The sequence below is a fragment of the Camellia sinensis genome, chromosome 13 (genome assembly GCF_055761805.1).
Source record: "Camellia sinensis isolate YWXY chromosome 13, ASM5576180v1, whole genome shotgun sequence".
In the NCBI taxonomy this organism is placed as follows: Eukaryota; Viridiplantae; Streptophyta; class Magnoliopsida; order Ericales; family Theaceae; genus Camellia; species Camellia sinensis.
In genome coordinates, this window is record NC_138973.1 from 17,993,154 (window position 1) to 18,013,513 (window position 20,360).

The following is a 20,360-nucleotide window of genomic DNA, read 5'->3' on the forward strand; positions in this document are numbered from 1 at the left end:
GTGATAAATATATATATATATATATATATATATATGTGAATCTGTTTTATTATTGTAAACAAGCTCATGTGATACCAGTATTACTGCATTGTAGCAGTTAAATTGTTTTGAAGCTCATTCTTTGTCTATAGAAGAGTCTCTTATGTATTGTAATCAAAAAGAAAATTAAAAGGCCAATAATATAAACTTTATAATGGCATTTTAATTTTTTAAGAAAAAGTATGTAAAAGAATAAAAATAAAATTAATTTTTTTATAATGACATTTTTTTGACTAAAATTGTGACTTCAAAATAGGCCATAATCTTAATTGGGAGAATAACATAAAAAAATATAAAATCAAAAAAATATAATAACATTTTAATTAAAATGTAGTAGCATAATTACCCGTGCAAATAAATAATCAAAAATTAATTTTTAAAATTAAATAATAATATAAAAAATTTAACAAAAATGATTTAGAATCAATTAAATTTTATTCATTTTTATCATAGTTACATATAAGAGAATTTTTTTTATATTCTTATATCATTAATTGTGTACTCTAAGTTCTTAATAACAAATATATGTCATAACTTAAGTGGTAAAAATTAAAAAATAAATCACAAAAATTATATTTATGATAAAATATAAATACATTTCGTCTTATGAGTTTTGTAAATTTAATTTATCATATGATAGTGGTAAATTACATTTGTCAATATAGTACTTTTTTCATGTTTTGTGAAGTCTAAAATTATAATTTGTCTTATGTTATAAGATTTACGTAAAAATAAATTAGAATTTACTTGTGATATTAAATTTGGGCTTAACATTAGATTTACGCCAATTTGTACTTCAGCTAATCATTAAAAATTGTCTTGTTCTGTTCTCAACTCATATGAATCATTTGACCTATCTATTTATTAAATTAGTAAATAAATATTTGTAAATATTTTTTTATAATAAAAATAAGAAATATGGACTTATTTTATGCATACTTATTAAAAAGTTTGAGCTATAGTTTAAAATATATATATATATATATATATATATATTTATGTTTAAAACAATTAAATGAATAGTTATATATATTTATGTGTAAAAAAATTATTTAAGATAAAACCACCATAAATTGTAGGTTATATTCTAACCCTAATAAATTTAAATTTTACATTTAAATTATATCATAGTTTATCAGTTCGTAACTGATATGAGCTACTTTGAAGGTTCTAATATTAGATTAAACACTAAAAAGTAGTCAAGAAAATTTAATTTAAGTCGATTTTTTTTGTCAATAGTTCTTGATTTAAGCCTAGTCCTTAGATAATAGTCTAGTTTATGTCCAATCCATGAGTTAGTAGACTTACTTATTTATTTAATTTTTAATTAGTAAATATATATATTTTTTAAATTTATAACAAAAACAGGAAATATGTACATATTTGTTTAGTATATTTATTAACAATTTCAAAATTAATTAAGAAATTATGTACTTATTCTTAAAAGGATAAATTACATTGGTAATCTTATATTTTAACTCTTGTGTTATTTTTGTCCTTACAATTTTAATTTGCTCAATTTTGACCCTAAATTTATAATGTTGTCTCAATTTAGTCCAATTGTTATAATTGTTAATTTTTTTTTATTTATTGAAAATACGCACATGAGTAGCATCTGTTATATTTTTATAGACAAAATTATAAACTTGTTCAACTTAATAACTATTTTCTTTCAAAAATCTTAATCGGCATTATCAATTGGACCAAATTAATACAGAATCTAAAATTAGGGGTAAAAATCAAACTAAGTGAAATTATAGAGACCAAATTAACACAAGAGACAAAATGCGGGGACTATCGATATTATTTACCATTCTTAAAATATGTCTAATATTGATATATTTAGATATATTTATATCTGAAAAACTATTTAAGACCAGATCATGCTAGAATCTGAATAAAAAATTAATGGCTTATTCAAAATATTTAATAATTATAAATTCAAATTTGATCAATTTTTCATTTAAATTTTTTCATAGAAGTAGGTTGTTTGATAATTTTAATTTATAGTTCCAATTTTTCCTTGTATTTTTTTAAAATATTTTAAAATTATATATAATTATAATTTTTTTTAAAACTTCCTTTTCAATCTCAAATTAGTTATAACTAAAATTTGGTTAAAATTTATTTTTGACTTTTCATCTACAAAAACTAACAATAAATATTTTATTTAATTTTTTGAACATTGTAAAAAGGTAAATAAAGAAATATATTATCAATAATAATAATAACAAAATATATTTTTATTTATCATGTGACGTCTCACCACTGCATTGATAATAGACATTAATAATAAAATTCATTACAATAACACACTACAAGAAATCGCAGCTTTGGCGACTATTTTTGGCGGCTAAACCAATTTTAGTTGCCGAATGTACATTTTTTGGCGACTAAAATTTAAATTTGTCAGTGTTGGCTCAAAATATCGCTAATAAAATATATTAGTCAATAAATATTATTTATTGGCTACCAAATTTGAATTTAGTCAGTAAAAAGTCCACTTTCAGCGACTAAAATTTTAATTGGTCGCTATTAGTCCAAATTTTAGGCCCCAAAAAATAAATTAATCAGCAATATTGGCTTTTTCCCGACTAAGATTAAAATTAGTCGCCAAATAGTACTTTTGGCGACTAATGTTTTCATCGCTGTTTAGTAGCCTTCTGGCTACAAAAAAATTTAGTCGGTAGATCTGTTTCTTTGCCGACAAAAACAGATATTAGCGCTAAATGTTCAATTTTCAACCCGCCAATCCTTTATTTCCACGCGCGCCTCTCTCTGTTATACATCACACTTTGTAACACACACACACACCGTCCTTCACCAAACCTCACAAAAACCATCCCCCTCACGGTAACTTTGGCTTTACGACGGCCACCGTCGTGTGCACAAATCACCACCGTCACAACTCACCACCGTCGCCGCACATCGCAGGTTTTCTCTCTCTCTCTCTCTCTCGCTTTCGCTCATGGTCTGTCCGTGCGTCTCTCTCTCTGTCACTTGAGCTCTCTCATACAATCTCTTTGTCTCTCTCTCTTCTTTACTTTGTTTCCTTCTCTTTTGACATTGTTGGTTTAGGGTTTATTCAAATTTGAATGTATGTGCCTCTAATTTATTAAAAATTTGAAAGATCATGTTTAATATATTTGTGTGTATATAAAATTCTTTGTATACGTATTGTAGGCGTCTCTCTCTCGAGCTCGAGCTCGAGCTCTCTTACGCACCGTCTCTCTCTGTCTCTCTCTCTCTCTCTATCCCCCCTACTCTGTTTCCTCATTTTCTCACATTGTTGCTTTAGGGTTCATTCAAAATTTAGTGTTTGGGGCTGTAATTTATGATAAATTTCAAACATGAATGTGTGTGTATGTATATGCAGGTGAATGTGTGTGTATATATAATGCAGATTGTGGAATATGTGTGTATATATACTGCAGATTGTGGAATGTGTGTGTATATATAATGCTGTGTGGATATATATATATATGCAAATGTTTATGGGTGAATTTTATTTTTATCCTACAGATGTTTATAGGTGAATTTTATAGATGGATATATGCAGATGTTTATAGTAATTTCCTACAGATATGGGTGAATTTTATTTTTATCCTTATATTTTGTAGAACCAATGAGACAAAATGATTATGAAGAATTTGTCCTTTCTTTTGCTCAATTTTCTCAGCAACCAAATTGATTATATATAATGCCCTGTCTACATATGCAAGTGATTCAATCACTACACTTATTGTCGTTCAACAACAGTTGGATCATTTAACCTAAACTACATAAGGTACCGAGTTTGTGTCTTGTAATTTTTTATGACGTGGGTGTTATTGTGTTGTAATAATATTTATTAAAACATGAAGGGAAAATTCAAAAAAAAAAAAAAACCCTTTAGTCATTTCACAAAATACAAGTGAAGTAGAGGAGCACATAAGGTTGATTAGGAGACTTAATTAACCTCAGATTTACGCGTGTTATACATAGAGAAACCTGATTTTATTTGCAACGTACCATTGTTTTTTTAATAGAATCCACTAGGTTTTTGAGTCCCCTCTCTTGCATTTGAATGCTCTAACTTTTCTTACTGGTTGCCATCCAGCTTAAGCCCAAAGTGGATATGAGGAAAATGTGCCCACTGTTAAACAACATACACATTCACAAAAAATAAAAATAAAAATATACCTGCTCTTTATTTATTTATTTATTTATTTTTTCCATCTAAAAAAGAAGAACATATATATATATATATATATATATAATAACATGTTTTTGTTTTGTGAACAATTTTTTTTTTCTTTCTTTTGTTTACCCTAAACATGAAAAAGTGTTGAACTAGATGATGATGCATGCAACAGAAATAATATGTTGACAGCATTGAAAATAATAAGATGTTTGATTCCAAGATATTATTTAGGGTTAAATATGTTGTCAATTCCCAAAGTATGCATTTTGTTTCATTTTCGATATTTCAATATGTCAATTTAATTTTCAAATTTTGATTTTTATTTATTTTTACCTATGAGACATTTTTCGATGAATTTCTAAATCAACACCTTGAAACTAATTGTGGTTGAACATTGTGTACGTGCTTCACTACGGAAGCTGGTTTGATGAGATATGCTTAGAAACCTACTCTGGTCCTGGTCCTAGTTCATAGAGATGTCTGTTTTTACCTCTTCAATATAGAATCTCACTACTGAACACCAGTGATAAAAGAAACAGTAGAAGCATAAATTATAAAATCGAAAACAACAAAAGAAGCACCATCCATTTAAGCATACATGTACATTCCCAAAACTAATTAAGTTTTCCAAATGACAACCTGAGTATTCAAGAATTACTTCCGAATGTAGAAAGTTTAGAAATAGGAAGTTGATTGGTGATATACAGGAAGTAAAAATTAAATATAATTATAAAAAATAAAATATTAAAAAAGAACAGAGTTCCCATAAGGAAGTGATAGATGATAAAATTGATATGCCATCTTAAAACAAATCTGAGATGCATGAAATAATTTCGAAACTAGCTAAAATATTCGATGTAAACAACGTAAAGGTAAACTGAGCAAATGGCCACAAGCTTAGCTTCCTCAAGAATAACTGACAATTATTGCAATCGCCAAATATACTTCTCAAGTTATATGCCATTCTAAGCTCCCATGTTCACTAGATTACCGTAGCTCGTCACTTATCAGTTCGTGTACCTAATTTTCACATTTATGCCATAAAGAAAAATTGTGCTGGCCCAACATGGAATGTATTCCGAAAATATTTTCCATCCCTCTTATCATTTTCTTCATTGTTTGTATTGGGCCAAGTATAAATATACATAGTTTATCCTCTGCTGGTTTCTAGTTTGGGAAATTATTGCCCTTATTTGTGGTTTGGTTATAAATCTCTGTTTATCAAGTTTCATTATGAATTAGAGATTACAATGAGTTGGTTATTTCTCTCACCAACTATCTCACTAAATCTTACAATATGATAATAATCTTAGAATCTCAAAATAATCTCCTATATATACAAGAATTTAAAAGTAATAAACCAAGTCAACAATGACCTTTTTAGTAATAAGTATATGTTTGGTTATTTACGTTGAAGACATCATAAATAAATGGAGATATTTGGTCTCCACATTGCTCATGTCTTGTATCATTCTTTTCATAAATTTCGCCAAATATAGTGCAAAAGTCTCATATAACACTTGAAAGCCAATACAAGAAGATTGATGCTCTATTATTAAAACAAAAATGATATTAAAGGCAAAATTGATGAAATAATGTTATTTTTATAATTATAAACTAAATTGATAGACATTTTAATTTTTATTAAATAATATAAATAAGATACATTATTATGTGTTTGTGTGTGTTTTTTTTTTTATAATAAATTTTGTTTGTGTTTTCTTTGTATTCCTACTTCACCTAAATTGTCATATTTTATGGCCATCCTCAAAAGTCCTACTCGGTCTTTCATTAGCTTGAGTTATGACATAAATTTTTTGCTTATCATAATGTGGATTCTTCGGTGGTCCTTTTTCTTATCCTTGTTGGGCGTGCCTTGAGAATAATTTAGAACATGTTTTTGGCATGGCAACTCTTGCATAGAAGTGAATTTGCTATTACTCAAAACTCCCATTTCACAAGATTTGAGGATTTCAAAGACAATAGATATAGAAGAGGTGGAGGACCTTGTGCATACCAGCATGGCTACTCTTTTTCTTCTTCACCACTTTCTACATTGTTGGCTTTTGTGTTTGAGTCTTCTTCACTCTCCACTATTGCGTGTATAAGAGGGAGGATGAAATGTCTTTTGCTTATGAGACCAAACCCTTACAAACATCACACTTTTGTAAGTTTGCTTCTATAACAAAAGTAAGTTTGGTTCTAGTAAACCATATTTGCTCCTAAGGAACATTGTAGAACTTCACCCACAGTGGAAGAAGCATTTAAGCTTTGGTTGTTTACTATAATTCGTAACCTTTGATGAATTTTCTTATTCTTTTTTACCTCTTCTTGTTTACATTGTACTTGTATAGTCCAAATAATTAGTTGTTTCACCCTAACTTTTTGAATACAATCCCTAAACCATGTGTTTCCAAATTTTAAGCTATGTTGCAAATAAGTAAAAACTTAAACTTAGGTCTGAAAAGATGTACAAGAGTTGGATGATGATAAAAGATACGCAATTCCGTTGTTGAGTATTTTTGTTTATTTGTTGTCCATTCCTACATTAATGTTTGCTTGACTTGTAGGGTTCAAAAGATAGACAAGAGTCAGATGATGATAAAAGATAGGTTGAAAAGTAAAGAGTACCAACAAGGTGTTAAGTCATTTATTGACTTTGCTACGAAGGATTTAGGCCCACACGATGACATTCGTTGTCCATGTGTTGATTGCTTGAATGGCACAAAACATAGTCGACAAGTTGTATAGCTGCGCTTGATTTGAAAAGGAATCGTGTGTTCTTATAGAACTTGGGTGCACCACGGGGAACATGTTTCATTGTGTCATGATTAGCCTAGTGTGTCAAACATTGGTGGTGAAAGATATGGAGCTGCAATTTTTGACCTTGAAGATAATTTGGGCGAGTTGCCTACTATGTTGGAAGAGATTTACATGAGTGGCCTCATAGATGATCATATTGACAAAGAACCTAATAGCTCGGAGAGAGAAAATTTGGTGAAGTTCATTAGCTTGTTTGATGATGCTCGACACAAAGTGTACCCGGAGTGTGAAAAGTTTTCCGTGTTGTCCTTCGTTATTAAGATGCTTCATATTAAGGTGTACAATAAATGGCGCAACAAATCTTTCGATATGTGTAGACACCCCATTTTTGACCGACCTTAAGACTCAGACGTCACCAACTGAGCGCTGTAGACACCCCATTTTTGACCGACCTTAAGACTCAGACGTCACCAATTGAGCACTCGGTGATATTGCATATAGTGCTCGTTCAGAAGTTTCAGAGTCTCGGTTGTGAGCCTTGCCTCCGGACTTCCGAACTCTTTCGTGTCTTGCCTCGATTTGCGAACCAAGCTCTGTTTTCTCTTCTCGAAGGGAGGGAGAGGTCTCGTAGATCATCTCTCAGTGGCCGTAGGCTACGTTTTGTGGTCGTAGGCCATTTTTCCCGTTTGGAGCCCGGTTTCCGATTTTTAGGAGCCGACGGCCGTGTGCCTCGGTTCGGGACCACCTAACCACCTCCCTTTGCTCCGATTTTTGGTATACACCTCATTTCCTCCCTTTTGAGGAACACTGTGGCCCGAGAGACCAACTTCGTGGTCGAACGTCACCTCCGGTGCTTAACAGCCCATTTTCGGGGCCCTAGGCCGCGCGTTTCGGTCCCCCAAACCTCCGTTTTGCATCCGTTTTGGTTCATTTTTGGTGGAGACCTTATTTTCATAGTTAGGAAGCTTGTAGGAGGGTGGGAGGCCAGCAATTGTTCTGAAAAGCCAGCTTTATTCCTTCATCGCCCTCCGACGCCCGTTTTCCTCACTAAAAAGCCAATGTTGACCACCCCGGGACCACTTTCTTGAACCCTAAACCCCATATTTGTGTTGTACACACCTTGGAGGCCACCAATATTTGGTGGCCGACCAGTAATTGTTCCTGACCCTTTTGACCCCCTCTAAAAAATGGTCTTTTCTCTCTCCTGGTTCACTTTTTTTGGGTTTCAACCATATAGTTGTGTTGTGCACACATGGGAGGCCACCTTTCTTGGTAGGCCGACTAGTAATTGTGATTGACCCTTTTGACCCCTGGTCGGCCGACCAGGGGAGGTGGCCGGCAGGCCACCTGAGCCTTCTGAACCTGGTCGGCCAGAATCCCCTCACCTGGTTCCTTCCAACTGTGTATTTTGTTTCCCCCCAGACCCTGTATCCAGGGGGGCGCCTTTTGGAAAGAAATTTGAATTCATTTTCCCCCCCTTTCCTTCCCTCCTTTGCCTATATAACCAGCACCCCCAGCTGCATTTTAGGAGGTTACAAAATTTAGTTTAAGGCTCTTGTATTCAATCTCTCTCTCTCTCTCTATTCCAACCCTCAAAACCACCTTGCTCCTACACTATTTACCCTACACCTCATAGCACAAGGCCTCCATCCTCCATTCCAGCAACTTAAGGCTGCTTTCCAGAGGTGAAGAACTCCCAAACTTGGCCCAAAAGTTGTTGAAGCATTGGTCTACAAGGGTGAGTCCCATTTTTCCTCTTTTGTGCCTTGTTTTTCTTTGTACCTAAGCCTCACTTGCTAGCATTTTTGGGCTCCGACCCAAACTGTAAATAGTCATATTTTGAGCTCCTTTTCATGTTTGATTAGGGGTCTTTCACTGTTTGAGGCCAGCAGCTATCACTTGCCTCTTTAACTCTCTTTTAGGCCTTATTTTTGCATAGTATTTTAGGCCTATTTAGGAGTTGTTTTGGACTTTTCCATAAACTGTAAAATAGCTTGTTTTGAGCCCCTCTTAAACATTGTTGAAGGGATCTCCTCTGTTTGAGGCCTCCTGCTATCACTTGCTTCTTTATCTCTCTTTTAGGCCAATTTTTGCATAGTATTTTAGGCCTGTTTGTGAGCTGTTTTGAACTTTTCCATAAACTATAAAACATCTTTTTTTGAGCCCCTCTTCAACATTGTTGAAGGGATCTCCTCTTTTTGAGAACAGCAGCTGCCACTTGTCTCTTTACCCCTCTTTTAGGCCTTTTCTTGCATAATAGTTTGGCCTTATTTGTGATTATTTTTGTGGCTTGATATAAACTGTAAAGTACCTTTTTTTTTAGCCCATCTTAAGCTTTGTTGAAGGGATCTTTTCCATTTGGGGCCAGCTGCTGTCCCTTTGTGTTTAATCTCTATTTTAGGGCAATTTTTGCATGATAGATTAGCCCTATTTGCATTCATTTTTGAGGCTTGTTATAAACTGGAAATATGCATGTTTTGGGACTGTCTTGCCTCTGTCTTCATACTTCATCATCAAATAATGCATTCTTTGTATAGTTATAAGTCATTCCATGCGCCTAATTTTGAGTTTCGGGGCTTATCTCATGCATCGGGTGCCATGTTTCTATGTTTCAGGGCTGTTTTGTATTGTATTTCAGCACTAAAATTTGCATGTTTGTATACCATGTTCCATGCCTTGCCATGTCTTGTTAGAGTGGCATTTGTGCCTTAGGATCGGTCCTCGGTTTGCGTGCATATGTGCACGCATTTCGAGTGTCTCATTTTCATACCATGGCTACTGATGTGAGTGTGGATGAGGTCCACTCATGTTGGTGTAAGTCCATTGTGCATTGTGTATGCCATTTCATTTCATAGCATTGCGTATGCTAGGTTGTATGTTAGAGCATTGTGTATGCCATGTTACCTTGTACATCGTGTATGCCATTTCATAGCATTGTGCATGCTAGGTTGTATATTAGTTGCATTCATGCATGTCATGCATATTGCATTGTGTTTGGGATAGGAGTTAGCTCGAGCACGGGAAACGAGGGACGTTTCGTACTTCGAGTGACGGAACATGTCTCAATTCCCAGTCACCAACACTCTGGATTATCCATGATGGAGTCTAGGCCTTATTGTGTCCATATGTGCATTCATTTCATATCGAGTCGTGCAATTCGACTCCTCGGTCATCATGCATCGAGATGCGTGATTGGTGGCACGAGGATCGAGGACTACACTCCCTGAAGAGTAGTCGTGCATACATATGTGAAAATACTTTGCCATGCCCCTTTCTTGCTCTCTGTTATAGCAAATCAAGAGTCAGCAGCCTTCCGGAGCTTGGCACGTATCCCAAGAACAATTGCAAACAGAGGCTAATTGGGGCATCGCGAGGGATTCTCCGCACAAGGCAACCCGAGCATGCATCATTCATCATCCGGAGCAGATTTGAGGCAGTCCCTGGCTTGCATGCCAATTTATTGCTTTCCTAATTTAATTTGTTAATTAATTAGGGTTTTGTACATATTAGGACTGTAATTATTCATTTAGGACTGTATATTATTTATTCGGACCCTCTGCGCGAGGGCACAACTGTAATAAGTGTGCGTGCGTGTGATGTATGTCTTCCAACCCCACGTATTTCTCCTTTTTATTTACCCGCTTATGATGGTTAGATTAGGGCATGTTTCAATTAGCATACAGTATGATAGCATGTTTGCATTCATTCATCTGTCTTGCATGCACCGGGCTCGGCGCATCAATACTAACTGCATTGTATTTTCAATTCCAAGTTGAATACATGTTGGCTGTAGCATTTCATATGCCATGTTTAGAATAGCCGAGCCTGCTATAGTTGCACTTTTGCATGCGTTGCATTAGGCATTTCTGTATAATTAGGATCATGCATGGATTTCTAATTAGCTTCTGTTTTGGCTTGGAGTACTCGGTAAGTTTTATGCTTTAGCATCCTTGCATGTATGTGAGTGACTGCTATGATAGCATGCTTACCATGAGGCTAATTGCTTATGTGATTTAACTGCCTGAATGCCTGTGGGTGAAGGTTGGGTTATTTGGATTGGAACAATTCATCAAATGTGTGTTTTTAAGCCCACTAGATAGTAGCAAAATCATGTTTTCTAAGCCCACCCGAGGGTGGCAAATCCACGTCTTAGCCTACTTGCGGGTAGCACCATCAAACCACTTTAAAAAATAAACATGAAATGTTTTGTTTCAATTCAGGAGACCCAATCTATACTTGTATGCTGTGCGCATCACATAGTAAATCTAGGCTAATAACCGGAATAAGAACGCATAAAGTTTTCAAAACTAGATATCATGGTTAGTAGAGGCCGATCTGTGATCGGGCGAGCGGGGGTGCTCACAAAGTAACCTTCCCCAATCGTACCCAAGTTCCCGAGCCGAGACAACTTTGGTGATGACGGACACGTGGCCTTAGGCAACGAGTCAGGGTTTCCTAAATTCTCCCAAAATAAAATATTTAGGTGGCGACTCTGTATCTAGAAAAGCAGTCCATGTTTAGCACTTCTTTCAAAAAAAAAATCTGTTTTCTCAAAAACGATTTTCCAGATTTAGACTCTTTGGTTCAGATTTAGAACCGTGACAATTTGAGAGTCCGAACTTGTAGTGAGCCCAAATGAACAGAACGGGGGAGACTTTATCCTCCCGGGGCGTTCGGGGACGTCTACAAGCGCTCGGTGATGTTGCATATTGTGCTTGTTCTGAGGTTGCGGAGTCTCGGCTACGAGCCTTGCCTCCGAACTTCGGGGCTCTTTTGTGCTTTGCCTCGGTTTACGAACCAAGTCCTGCTTTCTCTGTTTTCTCTTCCCGAAGGGAGGGAGAGGTCTTGTAGACCATCTCTCAGCGGCCGTAGGCTACGTTTCGTGGTTGTAGGCCATTTTTCCCGTTTGAAGGCCAGTTTTCGATTTTCAGAGCCGTCGGCCGTGTGCCTCTATTCGGGACCGCTTAATTACTTCCGTTTGCTCTGATTTTTGGCACACACCTTATTTCCTCCCTTTAGAGGGACACTGTGGCCCGGGAGACCACCTTCGTGGTCATACGCCACTTCCGGTGCCTAACAGCCTATTTTCGGGGCCCCAGACTGCGCTTTTTGGCCCCCCGAACCCTCGTTTTGCATCCATCTTGGTCCATTTTTGGTAGGGACCCTATTTTCATTATTAGGGAGGTGGTAGTATGGTGGGAGGCCACATTTTTCCCTTGGAAACCAGTTTTCTCTTTTTTTCTCTCCTAAAGTCGGTTTTTCTGACAGAAAGCTGGTTTTTCTCACTTTTGAGCCACAATTTCTGGCTTTTCATACCACCATTGTGTTGTGCTCATCTGGAAGGCCACCAATATGGGTAGGCCGACCAGTAATTCTTCTTGACCCTTTTGAACCTTGCTAAAAAGTTGGTTTTTCTCTCTCCTAGGTCACATTTTCTGGTTTTCCACCATACAACTGTGTTGCACTCATCTAGGAGGCCACCTTTCTGGGGTGGCCGGCCAGCATTTCTCCTTGAACCTTTTGACCCTTGGTTGGCCGACCAGGGGGAGTGGCCAGCCGGCCACTTGAACTGGTCGGCCTGCTTCTTGCTTTTTGCTCTCTCTGAATGCAATCCAGCTATGCCAGTTGGGTGGCATTTGGACCATCCTCCATACACGTGTATGGAGGATATTTGAGGCTTCTTAGAGAAGCTTTGGAGCCTCTCCTCTATAAAGGAGAGACTTGTCTTCATTTGCAAGGGTTCAACAAGTTTGTTAGAGGCTCATACACTTCTCTCTCCATAGCTCATTATTCCAAGCTCCAAACCCTAATTTTCTTGCACCATTTGCACACCAACCCTTGGTACAACACCTCCATCATCCATCCAAGCATCTTGGAGCTGATTTGCAGAGGTTAAGGAGCTCGCATCTTGGTCCAGAAGTTGCTGGAAGCCTGCTCTTCAAGGGTAAGTCTCCATTTCCCTTTATTTTGCTCCATTGATTAGCCTTATTTGCAAGCATTTCTGGACTTTGTAATAAACTATAAAGTGCCTTATTTTGAGCTCCTCTTGAAGTTTTATTAAGGATACTTTTCTGTTTGAGGTCTTCTACATCCTTGTATGCTTTATCTCTCTTTTAGGGCTTATTTTGCATGATGTCTTAGCCTTACTTACAAGCATTTTCGAGATTTTCCATGAACTAAAAAAGGTCTTATTTTGAGCACCTCTTGAAGTTTGATTAAGGGAATTTTTCTATTTGGGGTCATCTACCCCCTTTCATGCTTTATTTCCTCATGTTTTGAGCTATGCATGTGAGCATTTGCATTGGCCTTGGTTTGGCCTCTTAGCCACTGAAATCTAGCGGATTTTTAGTGGCTTAGATATGTCTTTGAGAGCTAAAATCAGAGGGGGGTGACCCCCTCTCTCCTTGTCTTGTTTGTTGGCCCTTTTGGCCTTCCAAAGGGCCCCTTACTTGCATGTTGTGAAGTCACTTTTTAGGCCCAATTTGGTGAGTTTCAAGGTCTGCCTTAGCTCTATTCGGAGCCTCTTTGACCATATTTTATGTCTATAATGCATGTGTAGAACAATTCCATTCAAGGCCTCTCAAAGGGGCCTTTCATTGCGCGCTTCCTTGACCCATTTCAGGGCCAATTTGGTGAGTTTTAGGGCTGTCATAATTGATTTCCAGAGTTTATTTTTCCATGTTAAGTGTTTTTGTTGTATGTGTTGAGTAACCCCTTGCATGGCCCTCCAAAGGAGCTCATCATTTTTGCATACATTGGATGCATTTCAGTGGTTATTTGGGGTTTATTTGACATATCATGTTCCTATTCTTAGCTGGTTTGGTGACCTCTCTTATGCTTCATGTACGTGCCATGTAAGCCATGCTTACAAGCCTAGGTTGCGTGTTGTTTTAGCCCCTCATGTTAGCATATTTTGGCTATGTCTTAAACTGATAATGTGCTTATTTTGGACTGCCCTAGCTCTGTTTTGGGGTCTTGTGGTTGAATGATGTTATTTTTTCATGCTTGTAGTTCAAGGTCCATGCTTAGCTTTGAGTTTTGAGATCCATTCCATGCATATACTGAGGTATTTTCATGCCTTGGGGTCATTTTTCATCAAATTTCAGAGCTTATACGAATGCCATGTTTCCATGTTTTCATCTCTTTAAATGCATTTGAGAGTCGAGCTTGTATGCCTCATTTACCGACCATTGAATGAGCTCCATTCCGTTGCATTCCGAGCCATCATTTTAGGCCATTTCCCCACTGTTTCAGACCTGCCTAGGGTCTGTTTGGGGTTGGTTTTGCCATTGGTGCATTGCTTTGGGTACCTCTAGAGTAACGCACTTTACTAGTTTCGGTACCCAGGCCCCCTAGCTTGCATTGTGTGCCATATTTGCATGTTTCGGGACCATATTTCATGTTGTTTCAGAGCTGTAATTTATGCTATTCCATGCCATCTTTCATCCCTTGCCATGCTTTGGTAGAGTAGCATTTGATGCCTTAGGTTCGGTCCTTGATATTTGTGCATGTGCGCACGCATTTCGGTTGTCTTATTTTCATCTAATGGCCACTGATGTGAGTGTGTCTAAGGTCCACTCATGTTGGTGTAAGTCCATCGTGCATTGTGTATGTCATTTCGGTCCATAGCATTGTGTATGCTAAGTTGCATGTTAGAGCATTGTGTATGCCATGTTACATCGAGCATTGTGTATGTCATTTCATAGCATTGCGTATGCTAGGTTGTATGTTAGTCGCATTGTGTATGCCATCTCATTTGCATCGTGTTTGGGATAGGAGTTAGCCCAAGCACGGGAAACGAGGGACGTTTGGTACTTCGAATGACGGAACGTGTCGCAATTCCCAGTCGCCGACACTCCGGATTACCCATGATGGAGTTTAGGTCTTGTTGTGTTTATATGTGCATTCATTTCACATCGAGTCGTGCAATTCGACTCCTCGGCCATCATGCATCAAGATGCGTGATTGGTGGCATGAGGATCGAGGACTACACTCCCTGAAGAGTAGTCATGCATACATATGTGAAAATACTTTGCTGTGCCCCTTTTTTGCTCTCTGTTGCAGCAAATCAGAAATCAACAGCCTTCTAGAGCCTGGCATAGCATTCCGGGATTAATTGCAAACAGAGGTGAATTGGGGCATCGTAATGAATTTTCGCGCCAGGCAACTCAAGCATGCATCTTTCATCATTCGGAACAGAGCTGAGGTGGTCCATAAGCTTGCATGCTAGTTTATCCGCTTTCCTAGTTAATTTGTTAATTAATTAGGGTTTTGTAATATTTAATTATTTATTCGGACTGTATTATTATTTCGGACCCTCCGAGCGAGGGCACAATTGTAATAAGTGTGTGTGTGTGCGATGTATGTCTTCCAACCCCACGTCTTCCTTCCTTTTATTTATCAGCTTATGATGGTTAGATTAGGGCATGTTTCAATTAGCATACTTATGCTTGCATGTTTGCATCATTCATCTGTCATGCATGCACCAGGGCTCGGCGCATCATACTAACTGCATTTGTATTTCAATTCCAAATTGAATATGTGTTAGCTGTAGCATCATCATATGCCATCTTAGAATAGCTGAGCCTATTGTAGTTGCATTTTTGCATGTGTTGTATTAGGCATTTCTGTATAGTTAGGATCATGCATTGATTTCTAACTAGTTTCTGTTTTGGCTTGGAGTACTCGGTAAGTGCTTGTGCTTTAGCATCCCCGCATGTGTGTGAGTGACTACCATTATAGCATGCTTACCATGAGGCTAATTGCTTATGTGATATACCTGCCTGAATGTCTGTGGGTGAAGGTTGGGTTATTTGGATAGGAACAATTCATCAATTGTGAGTTTTAAGCCCACTTGAGAGTGGCAAATCATTATGTTTTCTAAGCCCATCTGAGGGTGGCAAATCCACATTTTAGCCTACTTGCGAGTAGCAAACCGTTTTCAAAATAAACATGAGATGTTTCGTTCTAATTCAGGCGATCCAATCTATATTTGTATGCTGTGCGCATCACGTAGTAAATCTAGGCTAATAACCGGAATAAGAATGCATAATGTTTTCAAAATTTGATATCATGGTTAGTAGAGGCCGATCTTTGATCGGTCGAGCGGGGGTGCTCACGAAGTGACCTTCTCCAATCGTACCCAAGTTCCCGAGCCGAGGCAACTTTGGTGATGACGAACACGTGGCCTTAGGCAACGAGTCAGGGTTTCCTAAATTTTCCAAAATAAAATATTTGGGTGACGACTCTGTATCTGGCAAAGCAATCCATGTTTGGCACTTCTTTTAAAAAATTTGTTTTCAAAAACGATTTGCTGAATTTGGACTCTTTGATGATTCATCGGTCTTGCATTGCACTCCGCGAGATTAGATACAGGACCGTGACACAAATTGAGTCCGAACTGTAGTAAGGCCCAAGGGCGCGTCTACAATATGGTTATGCAAGTTTTCAAAGACATTCTCCCAAAGTGTGATGAAACTGCTCCATGGACCCTTTATGAAGCGAAAAAGTTCTTACGTGAATTGGGTTTAGGCTACGAGGCCATTGATGCATGCAAGAATGATTGTATTTTGTTTTAGAAGGACAATGCAAAACTGGAGAATTGCCCTACATGTAAGGAGTCTAGATACAAGTTCAACAATCATAGCGGTAAAAATATTCCTTACAAAATATTGAGGTACTTTCCTTTGACACCGAGGTTGAAGAGATTGTACATGTCGAAAAAAACAGCCGTAGATATGAGATGGCACAAAGAAAAGCGTGTGGATGATAGAATGTTAAGGCATCCAGCCGCTGGCCAGGCATGGAAGGACTTTGATATGCAGTATCCTACGTTTTCTGTGGAACCCCGGCATATAAGGTTACGGCTTGCCACAAATGGTTTCAATCCGTTTGGAAATATGCTTTAAACTTAAACTTACTTGAAAAAGAGCTTTTTGGGGACGAAAATTCAAAACAGCCCTCAAACGACCGTATGACTCTCACGGAAAGCTTTCCTTGACAAATAGGACTTGTGACAACTGACGGGACGTAATTCGGACTCGTAAGTAGAGAGTTAGAGCCGAATACGTCCTAAACTTAGTCGAAAAAGGGCGTTTCAGGGGCCAAAATTCAAAACAGCCCCTGAACGATCGTGTGACTCTCACGGACAACTTTCCTATGACAAATAGGACTTGTGACAACTGACAGAGCGTAATTTAGACCCATAGGTAGAGAGTTAGAGCCGAATACGCCCTAAACTTAGTCGAAAAAAGGCGTTTCAGGGGCGAAAATTCTAAACAGCCTCCGAACGACCGTGTGATTCTCACGAATAGCTTCCCCATGAAAAATAAGACTTGTGACAACTGACGGAACGTAATTTGGACCCATAGGTAGAGAGTTAGAGCCGAATACGCCCTAAACTTAGTTGAAAAAGAGCATTTCGGGGGCAAAAATTCTAAAAAACCCCCAAATGAATGTGTGACTCTCACAAATAGTTTCTGCATGACAAATAGGACTTGTGACAACTGACGGAATGTAATTCGGACCCATAGGTAGAGAGTTAGAGCCGAATACGCCCTAAACTTACTCGAAAAAGAGCTTTTCGGGGGCGAAAATTCAAAACAACCCCCGAACGACCGTGTGACTCTTACGAACAGATTTCCCATGACAAATAGAACTTGTGACAATTGACAGAACGTAATTCGAACCCGTAGGTAGAGAGTTAGAGCCGAATACGCCCTAAACTTAGTCGAAAAAGGGCGTTTCAGGCGCGAAAATTCAAAATAGCCCCTGAACGACAGTGTGACTCTCATGGACAACTTCCCCATGAAAATAAGGACTTGTGACAACTGATAGAACGTAATTCGGACCCGTAGGTAGAGACTTAGAGCCAAATACACCCTAAACTTAGTCAAAAAAGGGCGTTTCGGCGGCAAAAATTGTAAACAGCCCTCGAACGACTGTGTGACTCTCATGGATAGTTTCCCCATGAAAAGTAGGACTTGTGACAACCGACGGAATGTAATTCGGTCCCGTAGGTAGAAAGTTAGAGCCGAATACGCCCTAAACTTACTCGAAAAAAAGCTTTTCGAGGGCGAAAATTCAAAACAGCCCTCGAACGACCGTGTGACTCTCACGGAAAGCTTCCCCATGAAAAATAGGACTTGTGACAACTGACAGAACGTAGTTCAGACCTGTAGGTAGAGAATTAAAGCCGAATACGCTCTAAACTTAGTCGAAAAAGGGCATTTCGGGGGCGAAAATTCAAAACAGCCCCTGAATAACTGTGTGACTCTCACGGACAGCTTCCCCAGGACAAATAGAACTTGTGACAACTAATGGAACATAATTCAGACCCATAGGTAGAGAGTTAGAGCCGAATACGCCCTAAACTTAGTCAAAAAATGGCGTTTCGGGGGTGAAAATTCTAAACAGCCCCCGAACGACCGTGTGACTCCTTTGGAAAGTTTCCCTCATGACAAATAGGACTTGTGATAACTGACGGAACATAATTTGGACCCGTAGGTAGAGAGTTAGAGCCGAATACGCCCTAAACTTACTCGAAAAAGAGCTTTCCGCGGGCGAAAATTCAAAACAGCCCCCGAATGACTGTGTAACTCTCACGCACAGCTTCCCCATAACATATTGGACTTGTGACAACTAACAAATAAAACCTCCTTATTTGATATTGTTAGCTGCCATTTTCAATGGCAACAGAACAATTATATCAATTCTAGAAGAAGCCTACCAATGTATATTTTTCTCAGTTTCTTCATCACACACTGTTGTAATGGTTAAATGGCTTATCATAAATCATTTAATATCCTTTTTATTATATCAACACTAGAATGGAAAAGCTTGTATCCATGGAACCTTGTCTATCAGTTTCCAAATCTTTGGCAGTTAACAGTAATTCATTTTATGATTTTTTTTTTTTTTACTGATGCCTCAATTTGTACAAAATACAAACATCTGAGCAGCCTCTAGCGTTGATTCATTTGTTTCCTGGCAATTACATTGATTTGAATTCCTTATTTTCGATTTTTGTCATCTTATCTGCAGACCTAAGATAATTTTTGTACATATTTGACAGTGTAGCATGTGAAATGATAATATAGCATCTTGACTCAATCATTTTTGTAGTGTTCCATGAATGCCTTCTCATTTTTGTTGTACTAGAAATTTGTAATTGATTCACTACCCTTACTTGGGCTATAGAATGAAACTATTTGGATCTTTTGTTTGTTGTTGAATGAAAGCCTTAACAAAGATAATGGGTATACCAAAGATTGTAAATGGGTATTTGTTTAGATGGAGGTATAATACTGATTCTATTTTAATGAAAGATGTGGTCTTAAAAAGTAGGATGGTAGGGTAGATCTAGATTGAGAGGTTCGGAAATGACTTTACAAAAATTGGTTTGTTCTTTCTTTGGTATGTCTTTTTTTTTTTTTTTTTTTTTTTTTTTTGTAGTTTTCCTCTATTATTTGGAGGTTTCTTGATTATATCTGTAAATAGGAACTGAAGTCTATCTGATTGTTTTTCTTTTAATTTTTTTTCTTTTTCCCTCTTCTTTTTTTTTCCCATAACATAGCAAAACACGCCCTAAACTTAGTCGAAAAAGGGCGTTTCGGGGGCGAAAATTCAAAATAGCCCCCAAACGACTGTGTGACTCTCATAGAAAGCTTCCACATGACAAATAGGACTTGTGACAACTGATGGAATGTAACCCGGACTTGTAGGCTGAGAGTTAGAGTCGAATATGTCCTAAACTTACTCAAAAAAAGGCGTTTCGGGACCAAAAATTCAAAACAGCCCCTGAACCACTATGTCACTCTCAGGGACAGCTTTCCCATGACCAATAGGACTTGTGACAACTGACGGAATGCAATCCAGACCAATAAGTTGGGAGTTAGAGCCGAATACGCCCTAAACTTAGTCCAAAAAGGGCGTTTCGAGGGCAAAAATTCAAAACAGCCCTCGAACCACTGTGTAGCTCACATGGACAGTTCCCCCATGACAAATAGAACTTGTGACAACTGATGGAATGTAATCTGGACCTGTAGGTAGAAAGTTAGAGCTGAATACACCCTAAACTTAGTCGACAAAGGGTGTTTCGGGCAAAAATTCAAAATAGCCCCCGAACCACCGTGTGACTCTCACAGACAACTTCCCTATGACAAATAAGACTTGTGACAACTGACGGAACGTAATTCGGAACCGTAGGTACAGAGTTAGAGCCAAATACGCCTTAAACTTACTTGAAAAAGATCTTTCCGGGGGCAAAAATTCATAACAACCCCCAAACGACCATGTGACTCTCACAAATAGCTTCCCCATGAAAAATAAGACTTATGAAAACTGACGGAATGTAATCCGCACCCGTAGGTTGGGA